This window comes from Papaver somniferum, chromosome 6 (genome assembly GCF_003573695.1).
Source record: "Papaver somniferum cultivar HN1 chromosome 6, ASM357369v1, whole genome shotgun sequence".
NCBI lineage: Eukaryota > Viridiplantae > Streptophyta > Magnoliopsida > Ranunculales > Papaveraceae > Papaver > Papaver somniferum.
Genome location: NC_039363.1, coordinates 168,379,004 through 168,392,752, shown reverse-complemented (window position 1 = coordinate 168,392,752; position 13,749 = coordinate 168,379,004). Strand labels below are relative to the sequence as shown.

The following is a 13,749-nucleotide window of genomic DNA, read 5'->3' as shown; positions in this document are numbered from 1 at the left end:
CTTATTGGTATTGTTATTCATTGCAAATATTTGGATTACCAATATGTGTGTTTAGTATAACCGCTCATAACTTGTTTATGTATCTTGGTAAAACTATTCACAATGCCTGACTTTTGTATTGGTATGACTTTAATTAGTGAAATCTATCCTATGTAATCATCGGAGATGGTATGATCGATATTTGTGATTGGTGTGACCATTCCTAGCCATTGGGTAACCGATCCTAGAACTTGGTTGGGACTAATCACAAGATGTGTAATCGATCCTTGTAGTAGGTTAATAAGTTTTAGCAATTGATGTGACCGATCCTATAACTTGTGCAACCGATCACAAGTAAGTACCATAAATAAGTGGTAACCGATCCTGGTACTTAGTTAACAATTTTTTGGAAACTAATGTGACCGATCCTAGTATCCACTTGGAGGTAGAACCGAAACTTGTTTTGGTAGAACCGTTAAACCCATGAAAAGTGATTGAATGTTTTTTGATCAATCATATAGTTCTTGGAAATTAGATGAACCAATTCTAAACTTGTTTAGAAGTGTGGAAAATCGGTTCCAAGATTGTAAATATGAAAAAGGATTTACAAAGTAAAGATGTCGACATACTTTGAACATGTGTAGTAACTCTTATCTTCTATTGTTCAAAGATTTCGGTCAATATTTGGACAGAGCATTTCCAGGAATTATGAAAATCGAATTTGGAAATTTATTGCATATCTTGAGAATATTTCGGTTTTGGAAATTCTTTGGTGTCAAAACTTCCTTGGTCTATAAATATTGAAGTTTACATTTCGAGAAAACTAATTCTCAGAGCCAGCAAAACTACCTAGTTGTGTTGTTACTGGTGGAGCCGTCTATTCGAAGAGGAAAGTACCCTAATTACGCGAAATCTCTTACGATCGCTCGTTTTAAATACTTTTTTGGGATTGGGAAGCTCTACGAGTAACGTTGGTGGGAAACTAGATAATTGCAGTTTATTATTAGTTTTTGATTGATTTGATTGACTAACGGTTGTTGAACTTTGATTGCACCTAGTTTGTTTATACTTGAGAATCTTCTCTTCTGATATAAGATTCACTCAAAATAGATCGAAGTTTCGACGGGGATCTTTAGACTGTTTGTAGATATAAAGACGTCTTGTAATAATCCATTGTTAACAGACTCCGTTCTGTGTGTGATTGATCACAAGAGAATCAAGTTGATTGTGTGCAGTTGTTTATTCAAGATCTGAGAAGACTTGAAGACCTCTTCTTATTTGAGTTCATAATCTTTGGTGTGCATAAAACTTGATCGGCTGGGGATCCAACTATAATCGGTTTACTTGATAATAGGTTCGTACCTAACCAAAACACAATATGATTGTTATCAAGTAATTAGGAATTAACGTTTGTGTATTTCACTTTTAATTATAATAAAAACAATTATAATTATGGAAATAGAAAAGTAAAAGACACAGCAAGATTTTGTTAACGAGGAAACCGGAAACGCAGAAAAACCCCGGGACCTTGTCCAGAATTGAATATTCTTGTAATACACCAACGTTAATTCCTAGTTACTTGATAGCAATCCTATTGTGTTTGCTTAAGTCCGAACCTATTATCAAGTAAATATATTAGTAGTAGGATCGGTTACCACATATATATATGGTGTAAACTTGTTGTGTCTTTAATTCTGGACAAGGTCCCGTGGTTTTTCTGCATTTGCAGTTTCCTCGTTAACAAAGTCTTGTTGTATCTTTTACTTTTCTATTTTCGCAAGTAAAATACACAAACGTTAATTCCTAATTACTTGATAGCATCCTATAGTGTTTAGTTAAGTCCGAACCTATTATCAAGTAATCATACTTCGTTGTCGTATTGTCTCGATCTCGTATCCATAGACAATCACACAAAGTGTAAACTGATTCGTTGTATTATCTCGACTCAGTCCATAGACAATCACTTTCGGAGAAAGGACTTATAGGTGGAAAAGTTTTAGATTGAGGTATATTTGGGTACCCTCGTCTTTTCAATTGGTATCAGAGCAGGCAAACACTAAAAGATTTAACAATCTGTATTTGATGCGGTCCAACCTATAAGACATGAGTCAAAGTAGAGTTAAGCGAGAGCGAAAACTAAAGAAAGATTCAGTTAACGTGTCACAAGATATGTGCTCAAAAGGAGATAGTTATTTAATTTCAGGTTGCTCATTTGATGATGTCTCTAATGGGAAATTTTTGAGTTCTATACTTGAGAGTTCTGATGAAAGATCAAGTATAAAAACATCTGAACCAAAGGAATTGAGCAAACAATTTCTTATTTGTTCTAATGAACTTCTTTCAGCATTTGAAAGAGAACGAGATTTAAATTTAAAGTTTGAAAATCTCGATGATGAGCATAACTTGCTGAAATAAAAATTCTCACAACAAATACAGAGTCTTAAAGACAAAGTGTGTGCTAGTATTTCTCAAGCAGAATTATTTGAGAAAGATCGTGATGCGGCTCTTGAAAAAGTACATTTATTGGAAGAGAAACTTGTTGAATCTAATGCGAGGATTAACTCTCAACAAAAGAGTTTTCAAGAGAAGGAAGGTGAATATCTCTCACGAGAAAAACGCCTTGAGGCTGATCTAGCCAGTGCTCTCGTTAAATTCAAGACATTGGAAGAAGAAAATTTGGAATTGAAAAAATTCAATGAAAGCTCAAACCAGTTAACCTCAATGTTAGAAGCAAGTAGAAATCATCGAGATACACGAGGATTGGTTTATAAGGGAATAGATGCTTCAAGTATTAACAAAGAGGTAAAATTTGGTAAAGCTGCAAATTCTTCTCAACCAGAGGCTTCCACTGATGTCAAAGTTGCTCCTAATTCTTGTAAAGAAGAAAATCCTGTTAAGCCTAAGAATAGTGTTCAACTAGCAGTAATCAAAGATAGCACTTCTGCTAATGTCAAGAAACCTACAATGTTGAACAAAGATAAGAAAAAGAATAAAACTCGTCGAGCTCCAACGCAAGCGGATCCACAAAAAGGTAACATTCAAACTCAGACTTCGTATGTTATTAGGCATTGTTATTGTTGTGGTAACAAAGGGCATTTGCAATGGGGATGCAAGATTCGTAAGATGCGAGATACACTTTATTTTATATAAACGAATTGGCTAAGTTTGATCCCCAAAGGAACTCAGATCGATATTGTCCAAAGTTTAGGCAAAAGAATTATTATAATGATAGTTCAAATTTTACCTATCGCTCGACAAAGACCCGAATATAGAAAGGGAGATGACTTTGTAAATGCTAAGACAAGATCTGATGTTCCAAATTGGAGAAAAGTTGTTTCGAAATGTAAAAAGGACAATTGTCCTAATGGTATGAAGGAGAAAGTTGCTCCTGCGAAACCCAACTCTAAATGGTCCCCAAAGTCCTCCATAGCCAAGAAGGGACCAAAATTTAGTCACAAGAATGACTCTCAGCTGTTAATTGTTGGTAACAATAATTACAAGAGTTTTCTTGAAAGACTAAAGAAAGATATCATGTCTGAAATTTCTTGTACTAGTGGACGTTATTATAATGACACTCTTCATCACAAGTCAAAGTTGAAAAACAATAAATGGAACAAGAGAAAACAAACCAAGCAAGAGGTCAAGAGTGATGATTCTGTCTTAGTCACCCGTGATGAACAAGACAAGGCTCACCAAAACACAACCTAGTTGTATTGGAATGTGCATGCTCACCTTTGTGCTCAATCTTATGATAGATGAGGAAGCACATGAAAACTGAGCACATGATTTTTCGGTTATTATATGACTAATTAATATCTTTAGGGAGATTCCTTTTCTTCTATACTCATACCTTCTCTATCTATATTTGATCTTTTGATAGAAACGGTAATTTTGAGTTTATGATTTTAATATCTAATGATCATATATGTGTATCCCTTGTTTATACGGTTAAAACGAGCCAAAAATCACTGAATTCGGACTTCGTATGCAAAAGGTATGCCTAAAACAGTCTTGTGTATGAATTCGTGTGGTATGATCGATTCCAAGAAGCAAATCTATGTGAATGAATGCTTTACACTATTTCTATGTGTTTATGGGATGTTTGATTTTGGTTTTCTTAACCTTAATATTCGATCTCATATAATGTGAACCCTTATGGTTTGGGTGACTTTTTGATTTAGCGGGATTGAGTTCTAGCCCATGTTGGTAGGCTTTATCAAAGGATCATAAGGGGTTCCGATTGAAACTAATATGTGAAAAGTCACAATATGTCTAATTGTTTTTTGGTTTAGCATAAAAGCATATGTGTATCGGGTTTCAACTTTTGCATCACATTAGTTAAAACCGACTTTCAACCTTTCTCTGGTAAAGGTTGGTCTTTGTTGTTGTTCTTTTGTTTTGGCGGGAGGATAACAACACAACGGGGGAGAGTTCTAACGTGAACTTGCGCTTAATGATATATCTTTCTGGGGTAAAGAGAATGTGGAATCTGAGGTAACAAATTTGTTACTTAATCGTTTTCCTAGTTAAGAAAAGCCTGATTTTATTGCATATATTTATTGCTTTTGCTTAACAAAATGTCGGTACAATTGATGTTTATTCCATTATTTTTGTATGGATGTATGTGTGTGATTCAATTGTTTCCGGTTAATAAAAACTATTGTTATCTTTCTTTTTGGTTTGGTATCAATTGTTTTGGCTTACGAAATTTCGGTGCGATTGCGGTGCTTTAGTGTCTATGTTTGTTTCAGTTGCTTCCAATTGAGATAAATAATTATGCAAGTTGATTTATATGGTTTGTATGAATTTTTTATCGCTTAACAAAAAGGTTTTCGGGATCAATTCTTTAGTCCAATTCAATTCCGGATAAGAGAAACTAAGTTAATTCTGATCTTATTTAGACTTATCAAAGTGGAGGTTTTGATTATTCAAGTCTAATCGAATGCCTTAACAAGAAACGCTAGTTAACTAACCTAGTACTTGTCTTGTTTAAAAGTGAAAGGTCTAAGTTATTATTTGAATAATTAGAACCCTATGAGAAAAATAGAGTTAATTTTGATCTTATCGAACAAGCGATTGCATTTGTACAATCGGTTTAGCAAAAGAACTAAGGTGCATAGTCAATTTTTGATTTGTTAAACTATTAGGGAAAATTGCTTCGGGAAATTGTTTCCTTGGTAACATATCAAAACAAAATTACTTTGTAGTTTCGGCTTTTATATTGGTTATCTAAAATGGTGTATGGAACCGTCGTGCTTCACTCTTATAGGTTGCAAGTCCTTCAAGATTTGTAAGATCCTTTCGGTTGGTCTTTTATTTGCTCGTACCTTTGTAATTTTGTGACAAAAAGGGGGGAGAAATATATGGAGTAAACAAGTGATTTTGTATCACTAAGTTAAGGACATGATGCTTAAATGTTATATCTAACAAAAGAATAAAGCATAGACTAAGGGGAGTAACATATCATATTGATAGTTGTGGTTATCTTAACTATAAAGGGAATAACAAAGACGTGCGGATTGAAAATCTACCTATCTTACCTTTAGGAGAAGTATTATCTTTGTTATTATAATGTCAACAACAACATTTATGGATTGAATGTGTATAGGTTATTGTGTTGTTGAAACTGGGAATCAAGAGTATGTGTAATGAATTCTTGTAATTTGTTTATCCATATGATGTAAGAGTTTTGTCACTAAAATTGACAAAGGGAGAGATTGTTAGAGCATTGCTCGGTTGAACCCACCAAGCGTTGGTATGTCAAGTTTTCTTGTCATATTTTAGTGACCAAAACTCATTTAAAGAGTCGCTTGATTATATGCTAGAGTCAACTTCGTATAGGTTAACTAGAAAGTTACTAGGATATGAGACTTACAAGTATTACGTGAAGACTTGAAGAATGTGAATAAGTGAAGAGCTACATCGACGAAATCATCCTTCCTCTTGAGGTTAGTAATATTTGACTTGAACTATTTCATTCTAATCCTAGCGTATCTTTCAAGTCGTGCATTTTGAAAACATAACTAACTACGAAGTTGTGAATAATTATACTCTAGTTAGACATAGTATTAAGGAATTACAATACGAAGTATAACGTCTATCTTTTGAACTTCGTATATAAGACATCGACATAATCGTATGAATGTTATTGTGATTATGTATGGATATGGGTGAAGATTTAGTCCTAGGAAACAATATTTTACATTCGTTTAAAGGAAGTACAATTCATAAACTTGTTTTGTGAATTGAAAGGGAAACCTCTAGGCTTATTAGTATTGTTATTCATTGCAAATATTTGGATTACCAATATGTGTGTTTAGTATAACCGCTCATAACTTGTTTATGTATCTTGGTAAAACTATTCACAATGCCTGACTTTTGTATTGGTATGAATTTTATTAGTGAAACCGATCTTAAGTAATCACCTAAGATGGTACGATCGATATTTTGTAATTGGTATGAACAACTCTAGACATTGGGTAACCGATCCTAGTAAGAGGTGCGACCGATCACAAGTATGTGGAATCGATCCTTGTAAGAGGTACAACAAGACTTAGTAATTGGTAAGTGATCCTATGACTTGTGCAACCGATCACAAGTAAATACCATAATAATGTGGTAACCGATCCTAGTACCTAGTCAACCAATTTTTTGAAAGCTAGTGTGATTGATCCTAGTACCCACACGGAGGTAGAACCGAAACTTTGTATTTTGGTAGAACCGTGAAACCCATTAATGGTAATTTGATAAGATAATCAATCACATAGTTCTTGGAAGTCAAGTGACCAATGCTAAAAACTTGTCTGGAAGTGTGGAAAATCGGTTCCAAGATTGTAAATATGAAAAAGGATTTACAAACTAAAGATGTCGACATACTTTGAACATGTGCAGTAATTCTTATATTTTTTTGTTCAAATATATTCCTTAATAACTAAAACTTGTTAACCTACTACAAGGATCGATTACACATCTTGTGATTAGTCCCAACCAAGTTCTAGGATCGGTTACCCAATGACTAGTAATGGTCACACCAATTACAAATATCGATCATACCATCTCAGGTGATTACTTAAGATCGGTTTCACTAGTAAAAGTCATACCAATACAAAATTCAGGCATTGTGAATAGTTTTACCAAGATACATAAACAAGTTATGAGCGGTTATACTAAACACACATATTGGTAATCCAAAGATTTGCAATGAATAATAATACCAATAAGCCTAGCGATTTCGCTTTCGATTCATAAAACAAGTTTATGAATTGTACTTCCTTTAAACGAATGTAAAACATTGTTTCCTAGGACGAAATATTCACCCATACCCATACACATAATCACAATAGCGTTCAAACGATTATGTTGATGTCTTATATACGAAGTTCAAAAGATAGACGTTATACTTCGTATAGTAATTCCTTAATACTATGTCTAACTAGAGTATAATCATTCACAGCATCGCAGTTATGTTTTCAATATGCACGACTTGAAAGATACTTTAAAAAATGAAACAGTTCAAGTCAAACATTACTAAACTCAGGAGGAAGGATGATGTCATCGTTGTAGCTCTTTAATTCTTCACATTCTTCAAGTCTTCATGTAATACTTGTAAGTCTCATATCCTAGTAACTTTCTAGCTAACCTTACGAAGTTGACTCTAGTAACTAATCAAGCGACTCTTTAAATGAGTTTTGATTCACTAAAATATGACAACCAAACTTGACATACCAACGCTTTGTGGGTTCAACCGAGCTATGCTCTAACAAAGAATATTTGGTTTTGGAAATTCCTTGGTGTCCAAACTTCCTTGGTCTATAAATATTGAAGTTTGCATTTCGAGCAAACTAATCCTTAGAGCCAGCAAAACTACCTAGTTGTGTCGTTACTGGTGGATCCGTCTATTCAGAGAGGAAAGTAGATAATTAGGCGAAATCTCTTACGACCTCTCATTTTAAAGACTTCTTTGGGATTGAGAAGCTCTACGAGTACCGTTTGTGGGAAACTAGATAATTGCAGTTTATTATTAGTTTTCGATTGATTTGATTGACTAACGGTTGTTGAACTTTGATTGCACCTAATTTGTTTATGGTTGAGAATCTTCTCTTACGATATAGGATTCACTCAAACTAGATCGAAGTATCGACGAGGATCTTTAGAACTGTTTGTAGATCTAAAGAGGCCTTGTGATAATCCATCGTTAACAGACTGTGTTCTGTGTGTGATTGATCACAAGATATTCAAGTTTTTTGTGTGCAGGTGTTTATTGAATATCTAAGAAGATTTGAAGACAAAGAAGATTTCTTATTTGAGTTAATAATCTTTGGAGTGCACAAAACTTTATCAGTTGGGGATCCAACTATAATCGGTTTATCTTTTGATAGATTGGATTGATTAGTTGTGTAGATCGGAATCAATACATTTCTTTGTGATTAATAGTATTGATTGCATAGTATAAACAATTACTTTGGTAGTTGTTGAATAGATAGATCTAAGAACCCGACAAAGGAGTTTATCGGGATAAACGGAAGAGCCTTTTTTCAAACTCATATCATGTTGTTTGAAAAGAGTTTTACCGAACAGATTTGTTGTTCCTTTACTGTTTGGAATACGAACCAAAGGAATTGTTCCAAGTGCGTGATTTATTGCAAGTTGGAGGCGCAGGGATACTGAGGGAACTAGGTGAACTATAGGTTTAGTTGTTTGGTCTTAACTATACGAAGTTGGTTTAGATTATGTATAACGGCTTAATTCTCAGAGTTTTCAATTATGGACAAGGTCCCAGAGTTTTTCTGCATTTGCGGTTTCCTCGTTAACAAAATCTTGTTGTGTCTTTTTACTTTTCTATTTCCGCAATTATAATTGTTTTTATTATAATTAAAAGTAAAATACACAAACGTTAATTCCTAATTACTTGATAGCAATCCTTTAGTGTTTGGTTAAGTCCGAACCTATTATCGAGTAATCATACTGCATTGTCGTATTGTCTCGATCTCGTATCCATAGATAATCATACAAAGAGTGAACCGACTCGTTGTATTATCTTGACTCAGTCCATAGACAATCATTTTCGGAGAAAATACTTATAGGTGAAAAAGTTTTAGATTGAGGTATATTTGGGTACCCTCGTCTTTCATATAGTCTTTAAAATTAGGGTTTGCTTTCAATCAAAGCTAAAATAGCTTAGTAACAAAGCATTCAATATTTACCTTTAGATGAAATCCTGATTTAAGATTCAATCTACGTCTGCTTAAAACCAAAGCAATATCTCTCTACCGTTAGATGGTCTTAGCTTGTTACACACAAATAAAATATACCTTCATTTAGATATGGTTAACCATACCTAAACGTGTATATTGAGTTGGCTCAATAACAACTAACCGAAGAGCCATATGAACACTTTTGTCTTAACCAATTCATCTAACACATCTAGATCAACTATGATGATCAATCAATCATGAAAGATAATCAAATGAATCTAATTGTGTTTCACATAGAGTTTTTCAATTGTTCACTATCTCATAGAAATATATATGAACCAATTGAAACAAAATCGGATTGATTTGTAAGAATCAATTCAAGAACATTAAGCCAAAGTTTGCAAAGATTGGATTCCTTAATTCATAAATGTGTTTGTTCATGAGTATGAAAAACATACTTAACCAATTTTAGAACTTTAACCACTAAATTTGCAAACAGGTACGCAAACTATAGCTTTCGTACTTCGGTCATGTCCAGCCGTTTGCAAACGAGTATGCAAACAACTGTCCCAGACCGAACTCAGGTAGAACTGTTCGCATATTAGTATGCAAACAAGGTTTCCGGACTTTACAGTTAAAACCGTTCGCATACTAGGTAGGCAAACAAGGTTCCCGGACCTGAATCATACCAAAACAGTTTGCATACTAGGTTTGCATACCGTGATGTATCCAGACAAAGGTTTTTGTTCTAAACTCTCATTTCAATCATTGAAACATCCTTAGAAGAAGACAATAGCTGTCTCACACAAACTATTAACTTCAAGTAATTTTCAAGTGATTGAATGATCAATACGATACATTCCAAGTCGACATCAAATGATTGTCTCACACAAATCATGTAAGATGTTTAAGGAAATTTTCACATGATCATCTTTTGATTTAATACTTAGTTTCCAACAAGTAAATTTTTTCCAACTAAACTCGTCAAGAATATGATGAACGTAGATAAAGCAAAAAGCTTCCCACACATATTTCGATAAATAGATAACCGAGTTAAACTCAACTCGAAATATCAAATGTGTATAATGTAAAAGTCTATATAGTTATACGACTTAGTCTCATTAGGAGATAGATTATAATAGACTTCTAAGTGATAGATAAATTTTAGTCTCCACATACCTTTTATTGATGAAGTTCCTCCAAGCTCTCCTTAGTAGATCTTCGTCTTAAATCGATGAACGCCGTGAAGTCTAAAGCTCAAATACACATTCTATCCTAATCCGAGACATAGATATAAGTAGACTAGAAATCAAGACTATAGTTTTGATCAACTAAACTTGACAAACAAGCTTGAGATATCAACGCTTGCGAGTTCAGCCGAGCAATGCTATAACAATCTCCCTCTTTATCAATTTTAGTGACAAAACTATCAAAACATATGGATTAGAAAATAAATAAACTATGTAGATTCTCATCCATCATGTTTGATTTCCTTGGCTTTTCAACATTCCTTGAATTCTACGCTACTCCAAGTACTCCAGCGATTTTGAATGTGTTCAACTCAACATCATTGTTGTTGAAGATCTGTAGCCATGACAATAAGAAAACAGTTGTTCTCAGTCACTGTTATACGCTACGGTGTCATAGTATTATTACACAACATCAAATTCCAATTGCATCACAACTTTGACAACAATACTACGGTGATATGTATCACTCCCCCTTAGTCAATACTTCATCTCACAATGAAAACCACTCCCCCTTACATAATGATCTGTAAACCATATTGATAGACACATTTTTGTGTCTAATTTGTCTCGATTCTATAATTGATAGTGCTCATTTTTGTACTTATTACGGTGTTTTATGTTTGTGTAAGTATTTTTGGCCAATAATCATTTTTGGAAAAATCGGCTCGAAAAGTTGGTAAAAGCGCACGGAGGAAACATGCTATTCGGACTCTCACTATGGATAAGGGGTACCCAAATTACTAAGGGGCACCCTCAGGACACCCCAAGACAGCTGTTAAAGGCACCCCTACTCTGGATAGGGGGCGCCTATTCTTCTTCACAATTCGAATCGAAATTCGGCAGGAAAAACGGCAGCAGTCGTGAAGGTTTGGAATTGGATTTCGCAAGGGATTCGACCAGATTCGATTGCATATATTTGTTGGGATGGAATTTCTGGATCACAACAGGGCTGGCAGATTGATTGGACTCAACCAATTGAGGCTGGATAAGCCGCGAGAAGAAAACAGAGGAGGAAGAAGTTTTCGGGCTCTGTTGAGATTATATTTGGCAGTTACGGGTGATTTGAGGGAAGATAACCCTTCCTGAGATTCGTATCAATCTAAGAGAGGAACTGGAATGACCTGTACAGCTCAGAAAACGAAACCAAACGCGAACCTAAGCCTAAAATTTTGACTAGAACGAGACCTATAGGGTAACGAGCTTAATAGGAAAGTCGTTCGAAGAATATTGGTTACTCTTTTGAGCATACTTCTAAGTTCTTGAAGGTTTCTGTGAGTTGAATGCGTGACTGCGGCCGTCTTATAACCGGTGAGGCCTTGGGTATCAAATCTCCACTAAGCTTCCCTCGCCTCGATTCAACTTACTTTGACTCGGATTGATTCCAGAGGGGTTTGCTCAGATTGTAACGAGTTCCTTTTCGAAAGAATATAAGCTGGTCTAGAAACAATCTAAGTGGAGCCATCATGCTTTTTGTTTGCTAGAAATTTAGGTTTGATTTGGTTGAGTCAGCCTTGTTTTGTGTTTGCATAGAATTACCTACCTTATTCTTTTGCATGCCTGAACGTAAAAGAGACGCCCTAGGTATATTTGTTAAAGAGAAACCTAGTAGTTCTAAGCGTCTTGATTACCTCAATTTAGAAAGTCCGATTCGTTAAGATTCCGTTTTTGAACGTCCGTTTGAGGAAAGAATCCCTGATAGTTCAATAGCGCCAGAAATGGCAACTTTGAAAGCCTTGTTGAATCCTACTAGGACTACTCGTCCCTCGTGTATCAGGTTACCTGAAACTGAAGCAAATTATGAACTTAAGCCCGGAACTTTACAGTTGCTCCCAATCTTTTTAGGGAAAGAAAATGAAAACCCCTATTTCCATGTTAGGGACTTTGAGGAAATTTGTAGTACCCTGAAAATTAGAAACCTTGATGATGATGCTTTAAAAACTCAGGTTATTCCCCTTTTCCTTAAAAGATAAAGCCAAGTCGTGGCTGTATAGTTTGGCTTCCGAATCAATTGAAACCTATGAACAACTTACATCTTCCTTTTTGAACAAGTTTTTCCCTAGGCACAAAATCTCGTCTATTAGGACGCAAATCTGCACGTTTACACAACAAGAGGGAGAATCTTTGTATAGGTATTTGGAAAGGTTCAATGATTTATTAGCCCAATGTCCTCATCATGGTTTAGAAAAGGTTAGCTTAGTTCAGATCCTTTATGAGGGTTTAGATTATCCCACCACAACTACAATAGAGTCCATGTGTACAGATGGGTTTGAAAACCAAACAGTTGATGATGCGATGACATATTTGCATGAAATTGCCAAAAAGACCCAACAATGGGAAAGCAATAGGGTACCCCAAAAAAATATTCTTCTAGGCAGAGGAAACGTTAATAGGGTAGAAGGAAGCTTTGAATCAGATGCCAAAATTGTTGCTATAGCGAAAAGGTTAGAAGCTTTAGAAGTGGGTCACACTAGTGGTAGATTTGAGCCTTTTTGGGAAGGCTAGAATAATGAAGAGCAAGCCAATGCTCTCTATAATTACACTAGGTATGATAACCGTCAGAAGTTTGACCCATATTCAGAAACCTATAATCCTGGTTGTAGAAACCATCCGAACCTTTCATGGTCTAAGGGACAGAGTCAAGGTCAGTTTAGTAATTCTAATGCTTCCCCAGGTTTCGGTTACACTAAGAATTCATCAGGCCCAGAAAACAAAACGACTAGCTTAGAGGAATCTCTTAAGATGTTAGCAAAAACTTAGGATATGTTAGCACAGAGCCAAATTAGTTTTCAACAGGAAACCAAGCAGAACTTTCAAACCAATGCTCAGAGCCTTGCTAATCTAGAACTTCAAGTCGGCCAAATAGCTAAGACCTTAAGTGAGAGAGATAACGGAAGGCTCCCTAGTCAGACTACCCCCAACCCTAGAGGAGTTCATGAAGTAGGTGCAAAACCATCGAATCAATTGAATGCTGTTATAACCCTTAGGAGTGGTAGAGTAGTAGACAATCAGGTAACCATGCCCGATAGTGAACATACTGTAGTTCACCCCTCAGGATCTCATCCCTCAGGACCACTAACTGAGGGGACTGATAAAATTTCCGATGATGCCTATTCGGTCCCTGAGAGGTCTGATTCTGTGCCTAGAGCCCCATTTCCCCAGCTATTAGCATCAACAAAGAAGGAATCGAACTTTAATGACATATTGGAGGTTTTTAAGCAAGTTACCATAAACCTTCCTTTATTAGATGAAATTAGGCAAATTCCTGCTTATGTCAAGTTCCTTAAGGATATGTGTACGCGAAAGCGAAAACTTAGCGTCCATAAGAA

At 35.3% G+C, this 13,749-nt stretch overlaps 1 pseudogene; it reads right to left on the bottom strand.

Annotated features, from left to right (window-relative positions):
* Positions 1-12,503: 12,503 nt before the first annotated feature.
* On the bottom strand, positions 12,504-12,603 carry LOC113292067 (annotated as a pseudogene).
* Between the last annotated feature and the right edge of the window lie 1,146 nt (positions 12,604-13,749).